The 14,034-nt window shown below is 32.2% G+C and overlaps 1 pseudogene; it reads left to right on the top strand.

The window, feature by feature from the left end:
- The first annotated feature begins 2,461 nt into the window (after positions 1-2,461).
- On the top strand, positions 2,462-7,756 carry LOC145800905 (mechanosensitive ion channel protein 5-like; annotated as a pseudogene).
- Positions 7,757-14,034: the final 6,278 nt, after the last annotated feature.

Here is a 14,034-nt window from a genome sequence, read left to right as displayed (position 1 = left end):
AGAAGTGAAGATAGAGCTCATATGCTTATCTTTGTGAATGTGGATATTGTTGTTATACATATCTGTTGAGAATGTGGATATAGCTCATATGCTTATCTTTGTGAATGTGGATATTGTTGTTATACATATCTGTTGAGAATGTGGATATAGCTTATATGCTTATCTGTGAATGTGGATATTGTTGTTATACATATCTGTTGAGAATGTGGATATAGCTTATATGCTTATCTGTGAATGTGGGATATAGTTTTTATACATATCTGTTGAGATGATGATAGAGCTAATATGCTTATCTGTTGAAAAAGGGAAAATGAAAAGTAACTTGGACTCATAAGTCGTATGACATAAATATGTGATTTATGTGAATGTATCAGTGTTGGCCATCTATCAATTGCTAATCTTTTAGTCATTGTTCATGGTTGGTTTAGTGTATTTCTACTGGGCTGTGGCTCACCCTATATGGGAATATCATTTTCAGGTACAGGTAGCATGCCACCTCCAAGGACATAGCTTGGGAGGCTAGAGGCGGACATACTTTTGTCGTTTTACTTTTTGATGTATTACATGTAAATTCAAGACAAGGGCTTAATGTGTAATGAGTTAGTACTCTTTTGTTGTAACCAAGTGTTAACTTGGAAAGTTGTAAGCCCATAGGGCATTTGCTTTTGTTGTTAACATGTAATACTTATGTAATGGAATTCTGATAAACGGAAGAATGTGGAACTTTTACATATCAATGCATGTCTTATTTGATGGGTTTAATGTTGTTATTTTGAGGGCGTTACACAATTGAACAATTAAATTATGGAAATTTTCAACCATGCATGTTATCATGAAATTACCTGAGCTGCCAATGGTTCATGAGCATTTTTATGTCTCAAATCCTGAGCCCCGCTACTGAGATGTTTGAAGTTTCAATGTGGTTGTATACTTGGAATATAGGAAACTTATAAAAATAATGATTTCCAGAGGATGTTAAAGTCTACATGAAATCTTGGTACCAATGTCCCAAAAAACGATAAAAGAATGAAACTGTATATTGAAATCCTTAATGATATTACTTAGGTTGACATAAGATATATACCGGTTAACGCCATGAAAAGAATAAAAGAAATGCATTTAGTTGTCAAAACAAAATGAAATTATTATTTTCCAATGTTGTTTCCTTAAACCTCCAAGGTGTTATTAGCATGCATATTTTAAACTTATATGCAATGCATATTTCATGTGCTTTGGTTTTCTTTTCATGCATATGCTGTTGTTTGTATCTTCTAATTCTCATTTAACTATGCTTATGTAGGCAGATTGAAATTGACAGTAAATTTTTAGAAACACAACACATTATGGATTACAGCCTTCTGTTGGGTGTTCATTATCGAGCCCCTCAACACCTGCGATCTCTTATGTCTTACAGTTGAAGTTTAAGAGCAGATGGGTTGGGAATTGTTACAGAAGAAGGTGAACTTCATTCATATCTAGCAACTGATTTTCTTCAGTACTCCAACATGATGCTGTTTGAACTTCTTGATTGTTGGTCAAATAACAAAATAACTTCATGAATGTGAAACTGTAATAAGCATGAAAGACAATAAAATTGTGAGTGTGGTACTCCAATAAGCTTGTATAATTTGCAAGGAAGTTTGCCTTTATATTGTTGCTTGTCACAAGGAGTAAAAAGAAAAAAGATAGGTGTGGAAACCTCAAGGAAATTAACACATACAAAACTTGATTGATATGTTATCCACTGTGTTATTGTGCTGTGAAGTAAACAAAAACTGAGGGCGATCAATGGTATGCTGCTAATCTATGAGGGAAATAGCTGCAAATTTCTATCGCTCAAATTTTTTATAGGTTTATAGCTTGTAGTGGAAATGCAATTATTCAAGTTTTCGGAGTTTTCCTCTGTTTTTTTTTTTTTTGTTTTTCCATTTATTATTTGTTTGTTTTTTGTGATCATGTATAGGTCACAAAAGGCCTCTAGATGACACTGGGCCAACATTTAACTGCTTGTTATTAGTATTTCGAAAGACTGAAGCCTTTCCTTGACTTTTTCTTAGTCTGTTTTTGGATCTTGGATTTGTGGAGCAATTTGTGTAGGAAAAAAGAAATGAGAAGGGAAAAGTGAATGAAGTAGACGCTATTTATGTGTTTGATTTTTTTTTTTTTTTTTACATCTCTCTTTTCATTTCCCTTCACAAATCCAAGATTCAAACACGATTCCTGATCTTGATAGCTGGTTCTTAAAGGATTTGGATCTTTCATACAATATGCTAGGTTTGATTTATGCATAAATGTTGAACGCAAATATTTTATTCTTCTTTGGATACCCAAAGCCATAATAATTGGATTGTTTCATCCAATCTGAAATCACCATTCCCCTCTTTATACAGATATAACTGCATCATCTATTGGGACATGAAACTCTTAACTAAATTTTGTTGATATGATCCAATCATAATCTATGGAGGATGAAATCTCCAACTACCCACAAGGCCTTGTTCTGGTCCCCCGTGGAGGTGGTGATAATAGCAGTGTTGTAGGCCCTCATATCAGAGGTAGCCAATTGAGGGTTGCATCTGCTACTGGTGATGACGAAGTGGATGTGGATCTCCTTCTTCCTAGTACAGCAAGGTATGATCATTAAACCAGAATTCTTTTTAACTTTTGCAAAAGCATCCGAAGAAAGCATGCATGATTGATTCTTGAATGCGAAATCCTGTTTAGATTTAGTGTGTAGGTGAATTCAAATGGAAGACTGAAATAATTTTAGTCGCCAATTACCTTTACCGACAATTCTTTGACGACGACTATTGCGACCAAATAATTTAGTTGCTAAAACCCTTCGGCGACTAAAAATTAACTTTTGGTGACTAAAAATTTAGTCGCCAAAAGTGAAAATTCTTGTAGTGTATGATTCATTAGTAAAAGTTATGACATTTTGTTAATCTTATTATGATTGTAGAGAAAAAAGTTGTGGTTATGATTCATTAATAAAAGTTATGACATTTTGTTAATCTTATCATGATTGTGGAGAAAAAAGTTGTGGTTATGATTCATTTTAGTAAAAGTTATGATTTTACTATAAAAAGTTATGATTTGTCATGGTGAATCATAATAAAAAATGTTACGATTCAAATGTTATGATAATTGATTAGAAATAACTATATTTGTTATGAGTTGTCATTATTTTGTTATGATTTATAGTGTCTTTGTTATGACACTTTGGTGAATATTATGACATTGTTATGATTCATTGTAGTATTGTTATGATATTTGAAAAAAAGTTATGATTCTTTCTGTAACCTATTACATGACCGGTTTAGCAGGTCATTTTTTATGATGTGGCACGATATGGACCATACAATAAGTGCATATCATATGCCCTTTTATAAGGTGCACACTGTAGACTTTCCCTTAAACTTGACTTATTTATATGATGAGTAAATCTCGAATAAGTTTTTTAATGAGCCAAACTTGAATAATTTGATTTTTATAATGCATATATGTTTATCGAGTTAAATATTAATTTATTTAAGCTTGGTTTTAAAAATTAAACATATTTTAAAAAGTGTTTAAGTTTGACTCATTCATATAAAAATTTGATCTCGAATAAATTTTTAATAAGTCAAACATGGATTGAATTTGAATAATTTATTTTGTTTTGCAATCCCATCTACATGTGAAATGGACAAATATTGAGTGGTGTTTTGGAAACTTGGTAAAAAGTTAGTTTTTTATGTGAATTTTTTAACTTTTTATATTAAAAAAGCTGGCTTTTATGATTTTTTTTGTGAATTTTTTTTATGTAAAAAGGTTAAAAAGTAAAAAAAAAAAATTGAGGCTCTGTTCAATAAGACTTTCTAACTACGATTTGAGAATATGAATTGTATTTTGAGTTTGTGTGTTTTGAAATTATGATTTGAGTGTAGAAAATTTGTTTGATTATGATTTTTGAATAGAGTGTTGAATTGAGTTTTAAATTGAGTGTGAAATTGAGTTTTGTTTATTTGAATTGATATGTAAAGTAAGAAAATTTGTTTGGTTATCAGTTTTGGAAAGAGTTTTCAAAACTTAATTCAAATGTTATAACTCATAACAAAACACACTGCTTTCCAAACATTACAAACAAAAGCTATTCATATCATATTTTTCTAAATTTAGAATCCAACCACTGCAAGTGAGTTCACAAACGTGAAAGGGACATTTTGAAGAATGGAAAACAAGAATCGATACAGGAAATAGGGGTTAACAAAAGGGGATTTCGAAGAAAAGAATCAAAACAACTACCAAAGCAAACAAACATAAAAAAACCTAAACCTAATATTTTCCTAATTTTACAAACCAACCTAGTGAGTTCACAAACGTGAAAGAGGCAGTTTCAAAGAAAGGGATTGCGGTCTAGGGTTTCATAGAATGGAGATGGAGAAAGGGGGAGAGAAAAAAGTTGCACACAGAGAGAAAAAGAGACATACCTTGAGGCGAAGTCGAGGGCAAGTCGTGTTCGCGGGATGGTCTTCGAGGGCGAAGAAGAGTGTCGGAGTGGGGTCTCAAAAACAAAGGGGGCTTTGGGAAAACAACGTGAAGAGCTCAGCTGAAAGAAAACAATCAGTGAAGAAATTTGTAAAAATCGTAACCGGTTGAAAAGGTACTCAAGATTTCTAATCAAATTATTCGGTGGTTGAAATTAATTTGTAAAAATCTAATGGCTTAAAATAAATATGTATATGATGTGCACATCTTATTGATAAATAAATAAATTTTGTTCCCACTGTTAGGGTATAAGGAGAAGGAAATCTCAATTTATAGGGGTTCAAAATAAAATAAGGGAGAATTGTCCGAGTTGGATCCGAGTGGAGAACAAGCAGTGGTGACTCATCAATTGCAGTCAAGTAAGTGAGTGAGTAAAGTAAAATTTGAAAAAGGAGGGAAGTGATAGAGAGAGAGAGAGAGGCCATGGCAAACCTCTCAAGCCTAGTTCACGAGCTTCGCGAACGCATAGTAGCTTCATCATTAACACCTCCCAACATACTAAATCATAACAAATTATGCTTAAATCTAAGTTTGTCCATTGGGAGTGGTTCATATAAAAGAAACTCAATGTTTTATTCAAATTTGAGTAAGGACTGCAGATGGCCTAAGGTATACACTTTTAAGTTATGGATTTTGTATATTTTGTAGAGTGACAGCACATTATGCCCCAACTAAGAAAAGAAATTCTTACAGTATATTTATATATAAACTACATAAACACTCCCCGAGTTGTTTCCAACCTTATATGTTTCCTATGTGCCCTCGCCTTGCAATTAAGGTTTCAACCTCCTCAATAAGAAAAAAGAATGAACAGATGATGCATTACACCTGAGATAGTTTTGATATCTTCCGAGCAACATTTATTACATTTTTGGCACTGTGGTTGGGTGTGTTGGCCTCTGTACATATTCTCAACAAGGAGTATTGTCATCGATTGCAGTCAAGCCAGTCTTCTCTGAAGAACTGGGTGGTAAGAACTTGGCAATAGATGGTGCATTTATTTGTGTAAAATTTTTTTCTTCTTTATTTATAGTTTTACTGTTGTGATTAATTAATTGTGTAAAAGTGTTTCATCTATTTATTTTAACAAGGAGTATTGTCATCAGTTTACATATTGTTTGCTTTTAAAACTATCATGCAAATATGATAATGTGTTATGCCTGATTCTTTTAGGTTAATGCTTTTAGAGAACGAAGAGCGCTTGCCTTGACACTCAATGATACAAAAACCGCTGTCAACAAACTTCATCATATGGTGAATGTACTAGTTGTCATCATTATAGCGGTTGTTTCTCTCTTCATACTAGGAATTGCAACCAGCAGATTTCTATTCCTCATAAGCTCTCAGATCGTCGTTGTGGCATTCATATTTGGAAACTCTTGCAAGACTGTATTTGAAGCCAGTCTTTTTGTTTGTGATGCACCCATATGATGTAGGTGATCAGTGCGAGATTGATGGAGTTCATGTATGATAATCATATTTTGTTTGAAATCGTGCTTATGCCCCTTCTTTTACATTTCCCTTTATTCAATTTCGACTTTTGATATGTACTATGCCTGGACTTTCAGATGGTAGTTGAAGAGATGAATATCTTGACTACCATTTTTCTGAGATTAGACAACCAAAAGATTATATATCCGAATAGCATTCTTTCTACAAAGCCTATCAGTAACTACTATCGTAGTTTAGACATGGGCGATTCAATTGATTTCTGTGTCCATATTGCAACTCCAATAGAGAAGATTGCTATCATTAGGCAAAGAATAATAAGGTATAGAAAGGCAATCTCCCCCCTCTCTTTCAGCATGCTCTCTTTTTCTTCTTCCTTTTAGTATTATTCTTTTTGCTAGTGCAAGTGTGGTTTTGATCACATAATATGAATAGTAAGAGTAAGATCTCTTTTGGTTGCAGCTTATAAATTTTGTATTTTTAGGCTGATTTTGATCTTTAGCAAAGTTTTTTCAATGCAACAGTTTTAGCCTAAAAGTCAAAAAGTCACTAAAAAATCAAAAAGTCTATAACTTATACCAAAAAGTCAAAGATTTCTTTTTCTCTTTACTTTTTGCACATCTTTTCATAAAAAATCAAAAATTTATTCCAAACATACTAATTTTTTTTACCTCATATTTTAGCCAAAAAGCTAAAAAGTTACTAAAATAGCCTGCTCCCAAACGAAGTTGTCCAACTATTTTACTTTTTCTCTCCGTCTAGACTAAACTTAGGCCTCGTTTGACATGCAATATTTTTAGCTTAAAAGTCAAAAAATTACTAAAAAAATCAAACAATAATGCTTGAAACCACTAATTAGAGTTACCACTAATGATGTGGCAGTCACCCACTGCCACAGTGTGTGTTGTGCCTTGTTTTTGTTTTTTGTTTTTTTCATTTCCATCTCACTAGTGGTGGATTTAGACCTCATTATTTAGAGCTCTAAATCATTACTGAAAATCAAAAAGCCTATAACCTATATAAAAAAGTCAATGATTCCCTTTTCTCTCTAATTTTTGCACATCTTTTGGTAAAAAATCAAAAAGTCATTCTAAACATACTAATTTTTTTACCTCATATTTTAGCCAAAAAATCAAAAAATTACTAAAATAGTATGTTCCCAAACGAGGCCTTAGTTTAGATGGATCTAAAAGGTAAAAATTTTGCCCCGTTGGTTTCTCAAGCTTAAAGTCAGAGTCAGGTCACTTCAATGAATTCCTGAGCCAAAATAAAATAAAGACCAAAAACTTTTGGAAATGAAGAGCAATTACTGATATTTTGAGTTTCATGAACATTTCTTCGATTGACAGCGCCATAGTCTTGGCAACTGTTAGAACGTTAATGAAATTGCAGTGACAATGCATTGAGATTGAGAATGTAATAATTATGATAAATATGAATTTGATTGATTAATCCTCGTGGCTGCTTATGCAGTTATGTTGAAAGCAAGAAGGACCACTGGTATCCTTCGCCGTTGGTGGTACCGATGGACCTGGTGGGGTTAAATGATCTGAAACTATCAATGTGGTTGAGGCATCGTATGAACCACCAAGACATGGGTGAGAAGTGGTTAAGGAGAGCCTTCGTGATAGAAGAGATGATTAAAATTTTCAAAGAACTTAATATGGAATACCGCTTGCTTCCCCTTGACATCAACATCCGCAACATGCCCCCTATAAGCTCCACTTGTTGTCCCAATCATCATGACCATTATGAAGTTGAGCATGATAGAATTTGATGATCTTGAACAAGTTTCTTCTAACTGGACAGCCTCTAATAAGTGAGCAATCACATTATGCGGGTGGGAGAGAGAATTTTCATTACCTCGCCTTATTCTTGTGTAGTTTTTTGTTTTTTTTCTCTTATCCTATCTTTATATGGCTTGTATTTTTCTTTTTGTGTTTACCATGCTCAATTTATATTTAGTACACCATGTACATGCATGAACCAGCTGTACAGCCTCCAGGAGTTTCACCTTCTCTCTGGAAGGGCTGGGCAAAATTTACTAAGGCATTGGTAATCTTTGTACAAATCTTGTGACATGAGATTGTATATTCCTTTTATGAAGTTGGCATTGAGGTCTTTTGATTTTTGTATTTGCTGATTCTTGTTCAATTTTTGAGTCCATGATAGCAAGTGGAAGGTTGTGTCGTGAAACTTTGGCATGACCATGCATAAGATAAAAGAGAATTTTGCTATGAAACTTTCTTTTTGTTTTTGTTTTAATTCATATTTGAACTAACATTTTAAGAGTGATATTTTACTAATGATGTATATATCTCATTAATTATGTTTAACAAAGTGTCACCATCATAATATTAAACAAGAACATTCTTTAACATTTGTCTTTGAATATTATAATCAGCAATGTTACAAATCCCAAAAAAACATAATTTCACAATCCCCACTTACTTGTGATTGGTTCAGTATAAAAAAATATACGAAAAACAAAAACACATGATTGGTTCACATCATTTTGGGAGTCATGGGGTCCCAAGCATTTTTGTATTGTAATAGTAGTGAATGATTGTTTTAATAGTTGGGAATTGTGTCTAAAATATGATATTTTAGGTTCATCTAAAAGCATAAATTCAAATATTAATACTCTTTTCGTCCCAAAATATTAGTTACTTATTTTATTTTTTATTATTCTAAAATATTAGTTCCTTTTCAAAAATCAAGAGCTAAAATAATATAAATTTCCTATTTTGACAATTGATATTCTTAAAAAAATATACTATCAAAGAGTAATTTTGAAAAATTAATATTTTTAAAGTGCAATAATTATAGCATCAAAAAAGTTAGATTTTTTGAGACTATTATTTTGGAATGAAGAGAGTATATTATTTTAATTGACATTATTATTCAGATTCAAAAATTAAATTTACTTTATAAACTTAGTGATATGTCAAAAATATAATTGGTTGATAATTAAATATTTTCTAAATATCAACTAATAATTTTCTTGACACATCTATAAACTGAATCTAAAATATATATATATATATATATATTTGATTTCACTACCTTTTTTAGTGCTCCAGAATGAATTTTGATTTGACTGTAACCTCTCATTTCTTCTCGGTAAAAACACGTGATTATACTCATAGAACCCTCATTTATAGAGAATTCAGGAATTGGAGCTCGGTTTCATTTGATTTAATTTTAGAATCATAATTTGATTATATAGTTATGTTTTGAATTTTAAGTTATATTTTGAGTTTTAAAAAGAAAAAATTTGTTTGATTATGAATTTTGAAAAGAATTTTGAGTTTTAAAAAAAGTTTTAAATTGTATTTTAACTTTTGAGTTGTATTTTGAAATTTTTTAGATTTATTTTTTTTTAAATATTTTAAAATGTTTGAGAAAATTTTATTTTTACTTTAAATATATAATTTTTATTTTTTATTTTATTTTTTAACTATTTTAATTTTTTAAATATTTTTATTTTTTAAAAAAATATATATTTTTTAAATTTATAAATTTTTTGAACCGCCCATATATATCTAAATCATAACAAATTATTTGGTCAATAACAAAATATTTTTTTTGAAAAACTAAAAAATAAAAAATATTTGTCTTCAAAAACAAAAATAAACAAAATATTTGTTCAAAAAAACATAAAATAAAAAATAATTTTAAAGAACAAAATTTAAAAAAAAAAGATTTTTTTTTATAAATAGAATTTTAAAGAGTTTTGAAAACTATTTATTTATGAGTTTTGAAAATAATTTTGAATTGAATTTTAAATTGTGTGTTTAATTATGAATTTTAAAAAAAAAAATTAAATTAACTTTTGAATTGCATATTTAATTATAAGTTTTTAAATTTTTTAATTAAACTCACGGTTCCAAAGTAAACCAAACACACAAAATTTGGGGTTTTGACTTTAGGGTGCCCGTTTTTCTCCATGCTCAATTTCTTTCATAACTGTTAAGACAGTTTTGTGGTCTCATCAGAATGATTTGAATACTTTATTTTATAAGTTTTAAATATATATATATATATATATATATATAAATGCTTGGTGGCCTGAAAAGGAGCGGCTCAAATAGCCCAAATGGGTGTTGGCTGGTGGTCCGCTCGAACGACTGGATGAAAGCTTGTCTACTGTGGTTGTCGCCTTCGTCAACTGCAGCTGTCAGCTTCCTCGTCGGACGATCGGTAAGATAAAATTCAAGCCATTTGAGCCAACCTCCTTTTCGGGCCACCTAACATTGCTCATATATATAAAAGAATAGTTTAATCGGACAACAATAAATTTATTAATTTATTGTATTTTATTTTATAAAATGAATTGTTTGGCATCTACAATATAAGTGCACTTATTCACGTAAGTGTACTTATTTGAATTACATCACCTCTCTATTTTTCTACACACCTTTTCATAAAAAATTAAAAAGTATACTTATTTAGATCACCCTAAATAAAATTATATTTACTATCAATTTTATAAAACAAAACAAGATTTAATTAGTGTGTCAATTGATTTTCGATCAAATTGATTTTTTTTGCACATATGTTTTTCTCTTCAAAACCTACCATATAAACCATTCAAATCACCATCATAAGGTCCCACAAGACTTACAAAATATAGTCTTGAAAATTAGGAGAAGAGGTGACTACTGTGTGGGAGGCACAACAATAACTGTTGTGGAGATATATGGACCCATTTCAGGACCCGTTTTGATAATCCAAACCGTTCATTTTTTTAAATATATTGACTAGAACATATTTGCAAACAATCATATTGATTGGATATCGTTAACTATTTCATCGAATTGCATTTGCATCTAAACAATAAATGACAAATGTGATTTGAATTATAAAACTTAATACAAATGTGAGTGGATGAAAGAGTTAATAATATCCAATTAACTTAATTTTTTACAAATATATTCTATTATTTGTATTTAAAAAAAATGATTCAAATTATTAAAACGAGTCTATAGCGACCCCGGTCTTTTCCCATTTGATTATTGTATCCGGACTTAGGTTCCGTAGATTCTGTCATTGTATAATTGTTGTTGTTGTCCCTTATTTTCTTATTTGGAGTTATAGTGTGTTGGGCAGGTTTGTTTCAGGTTGGTTGGGTTTAGAAACCAAGTGTTGCTGTCCAGAATTTTGGTTCTTCGCTCGAGCGAGGAGTTGGTCGCTCGAGCTAGCTGTTGTTTTTGGTTATTCACTCTAGCCGGGGTTTGGTCGCTCGAGCGAGAGTTTGCGTCTAGTTTAGACCTGTAGTATTGCATTCTTGGCTCGAGCGAGATTTTCTTTGCTCGAGCGAGTACTTCTTGTGTCTGGTCGCTCGAGCGACCAATTCTTCGCTCGAGCGAGCCTTTCCAGTTTTAATAAGCAGCAGCGGGTATTTGATCAGTTTTTCATCCACTTCTAGTATCCAAACCCTAGGTCCGACTTCTCTCTCTCAAAACTCATCTTTTCTCTAGGTGTTCATCTACTTCTAGTGTGAATCCATCCTTAGTTCTTTGTAAGAAAGATAGAGGGCGGCTTGGGCTTCATTCTAATCTGAACATTTGGAGATTTAGAGCACATTGGTATTTGGGTATTCATCTCTGTCTTCTCCATTTGGGTTATTTTCTTTGAGGTAGGGATTTCCTACTCTATTTTATAAGTTTTGTTCTAAGTTTTGGTATTTTGATATGTTGGGGATGTACTCCACGGTTTAGGGGAAGATAGGGGATGGACCTCTAAACCGGATTTTGTTTGGGAGGAGATAGGGGATGGACTCCATTAGCATCACTTTTATGTGTGCTTATCTATATTGAAGTGTTTTATTGATACAGCACTAAAATGTGTATCAAACTGGAAGTATGAAGTGTTTTGATTTGAGCCTGAGTCTCATTTGTTTGTTGACATTGGAAGAATGTGAATTTGATATATATAGTTCACTGTTGTAAGTCTGGCCAGGTTCTGAGCCATATTGATAATGTTGGAAAGTAATACGTATCTTAGACATTAATATCATGAAACGGAATAATGATGTAATTGATTATCTTGGTTAACCATCTATTGAATGCCATTGCTTTATTCAATGCTTATATTTGGTTTAGTATATTTCTACTGGGCTGTGGCTCACCCTTTATGGGAACATCATTTTCAGGTTCAGGTGAAAAGCTACCTCCAAGGACTTAGCTTGGGAGGGCTTGGCTTCTGGATTTTGAAGAAGACTATCTTAGTTAATTGTCTTTATTTATTAGTACATGTAAACATTCAAGCCTAGGGCTTTCCTTGTATTGAGTTAGAACTCATATTTTTGTATCCAAGTGTTGGCTTGGAAAGATGTAAGCCTGTAGGGCATTTAATTTGATGTTATATGTTATGTTTTCGTTTAGTAATACTCTGATGAATGAATTAATAAATTGTTTTCTTTGAATAATGCATGTCAATGAAATATATATAATGGGTTTATTTTGAGGACGTTACAGAGTCACAAAATAAGTTCTTATAGCTGTATAATAGTCACAAAGCATGATAGTTACTTAAGGGTGTAAATTTGGCCCGGCCCGGCCCATGTCGAGCCTCGAGGGCTCCTGCCAAAATTTGGGCCGGATCGGGCCGGGCCATGAGCCAAAAAATAAGCTCAGGCCCAGGGGTATTCGGGCCTTGGACGGGCCAATGGGGCGAGCCTCGAGCAATGTTAGGTGGCTCGAAAAGGAGGTTAGGCGGGCCTGGTCTTTTTTTTTTTTAATTTTAAATTTTTTTTTACCAAACGCTTATTATTTTCTACTAAAAAATACACTGGACCTTGGGCGGGCCGGGCTTCGGGCCAGGCCTTAAGTGGGCTGATGGGCTGGGCCACGGGCGGGGCCGGGCTTCAAAATGATGGTCCAGGCCCTAGCCTAAGGGCTCGGGGTGGGCTCAGGCCTGGTCCCAAGAGGGCCTAAACGGGCCGGGCCCATCTCGAGCCGTGGGTGGGCTTCGGGCCACCGACAGGCCACAGACCATTTTTACACCCCTATAGTCCCTATTGTAAGGAGGCACAACAGTCAATTTTTAAAAAATTATGGTGGAGACGGAGTTTTGAGGGGAATTACTCTCTTGATTTTGTGCTTTTTCTAAATAAAATAATTTATTTTGTCAAAAAAAAAAGGGAAAAAAATCATGGTAGCGTTTGATAGAATTTTCTAAATATGATTTGAGAATAGAGTTGTATTTTGAGTTTGTGAGTTTTGGAATTATAATTTGAGTGAAAAATTTATTTGGTTATGAGTTTTGAAAAGAATTTTGAACTGAGTTTGAAATGAATAATGTGATATGTGATATTTAATTGGGATTTTTGGTGAAAAGCCCCTCCCATTGGGCCTATTTTGTGTGAAGCCCACGGAATTAAACAATGACACCAAAAGCCCCTCAATTAAAAAAATGTCATGAATTAACTGAAATGTCCTTCCATATAAGTGGGGAAATATGAAACAATTAACAGTAAACATTTACTATCAATCAAAATAAAATTTTACTGACACCACAAGTCCAAAAGTCAATTTGTGTTGATAAAATTTTACTGTGGTTTAGTATAACATTGTACTATATTTTAGAGTTAATTTTTAATATTAGGTTTGCCAAAGATTGACAACTCATACAGTGTGTCACTAACACAACTTGAGACATGAATGTAAAAGTAAAATTTTACTTTGCATAAAACTAAATAAAAGTAAAATTTTACTGTGAAATAAAAATAAAATGTTACACTCTGAATCCAAGAGTAAAATGTTACACCCTGAATTTGAAAGTAAAATTTTACTCTGAATAAGAGTAAAATGTTACACTCTAAAACTAAAAGTAAAATTTTACTTTGTATAAAAGTAAAATTTTACTCTGAAAAACTAGTAAAATGATTGACTCTGCACAAAAGTAAAATTTTACTCTGTATAAAAGTAAAATTTTATTCTGAAAAACGAGTAAAATGTTAGATTCTGAATCTAAAAATAAAATGTTACTCTAAACAAAAGTAAAAAAGTGGAGGCAGTGTTTGTGGCGGCTGAAGTGTTTGGCAATGAC

Source organism: Camellia sinensis, chromosome 10 (genome assembly GCF_055761805.1).
Source record: "Camellia sinensis isolate YWXY chromosome 10, ASM5576180v1, whole genome shotgun sequence".
NCBI classification, from domain to species: domain Eukaryota; kingdom Viridiplantae; phylum Streptophyta; class Magnoliopsida; order Ericales; family Theaceae; genus Camellia; species Camellia sinensis.
This window is presented reverse-complemented; position numbering and strand designations above follow the sequence as displayed.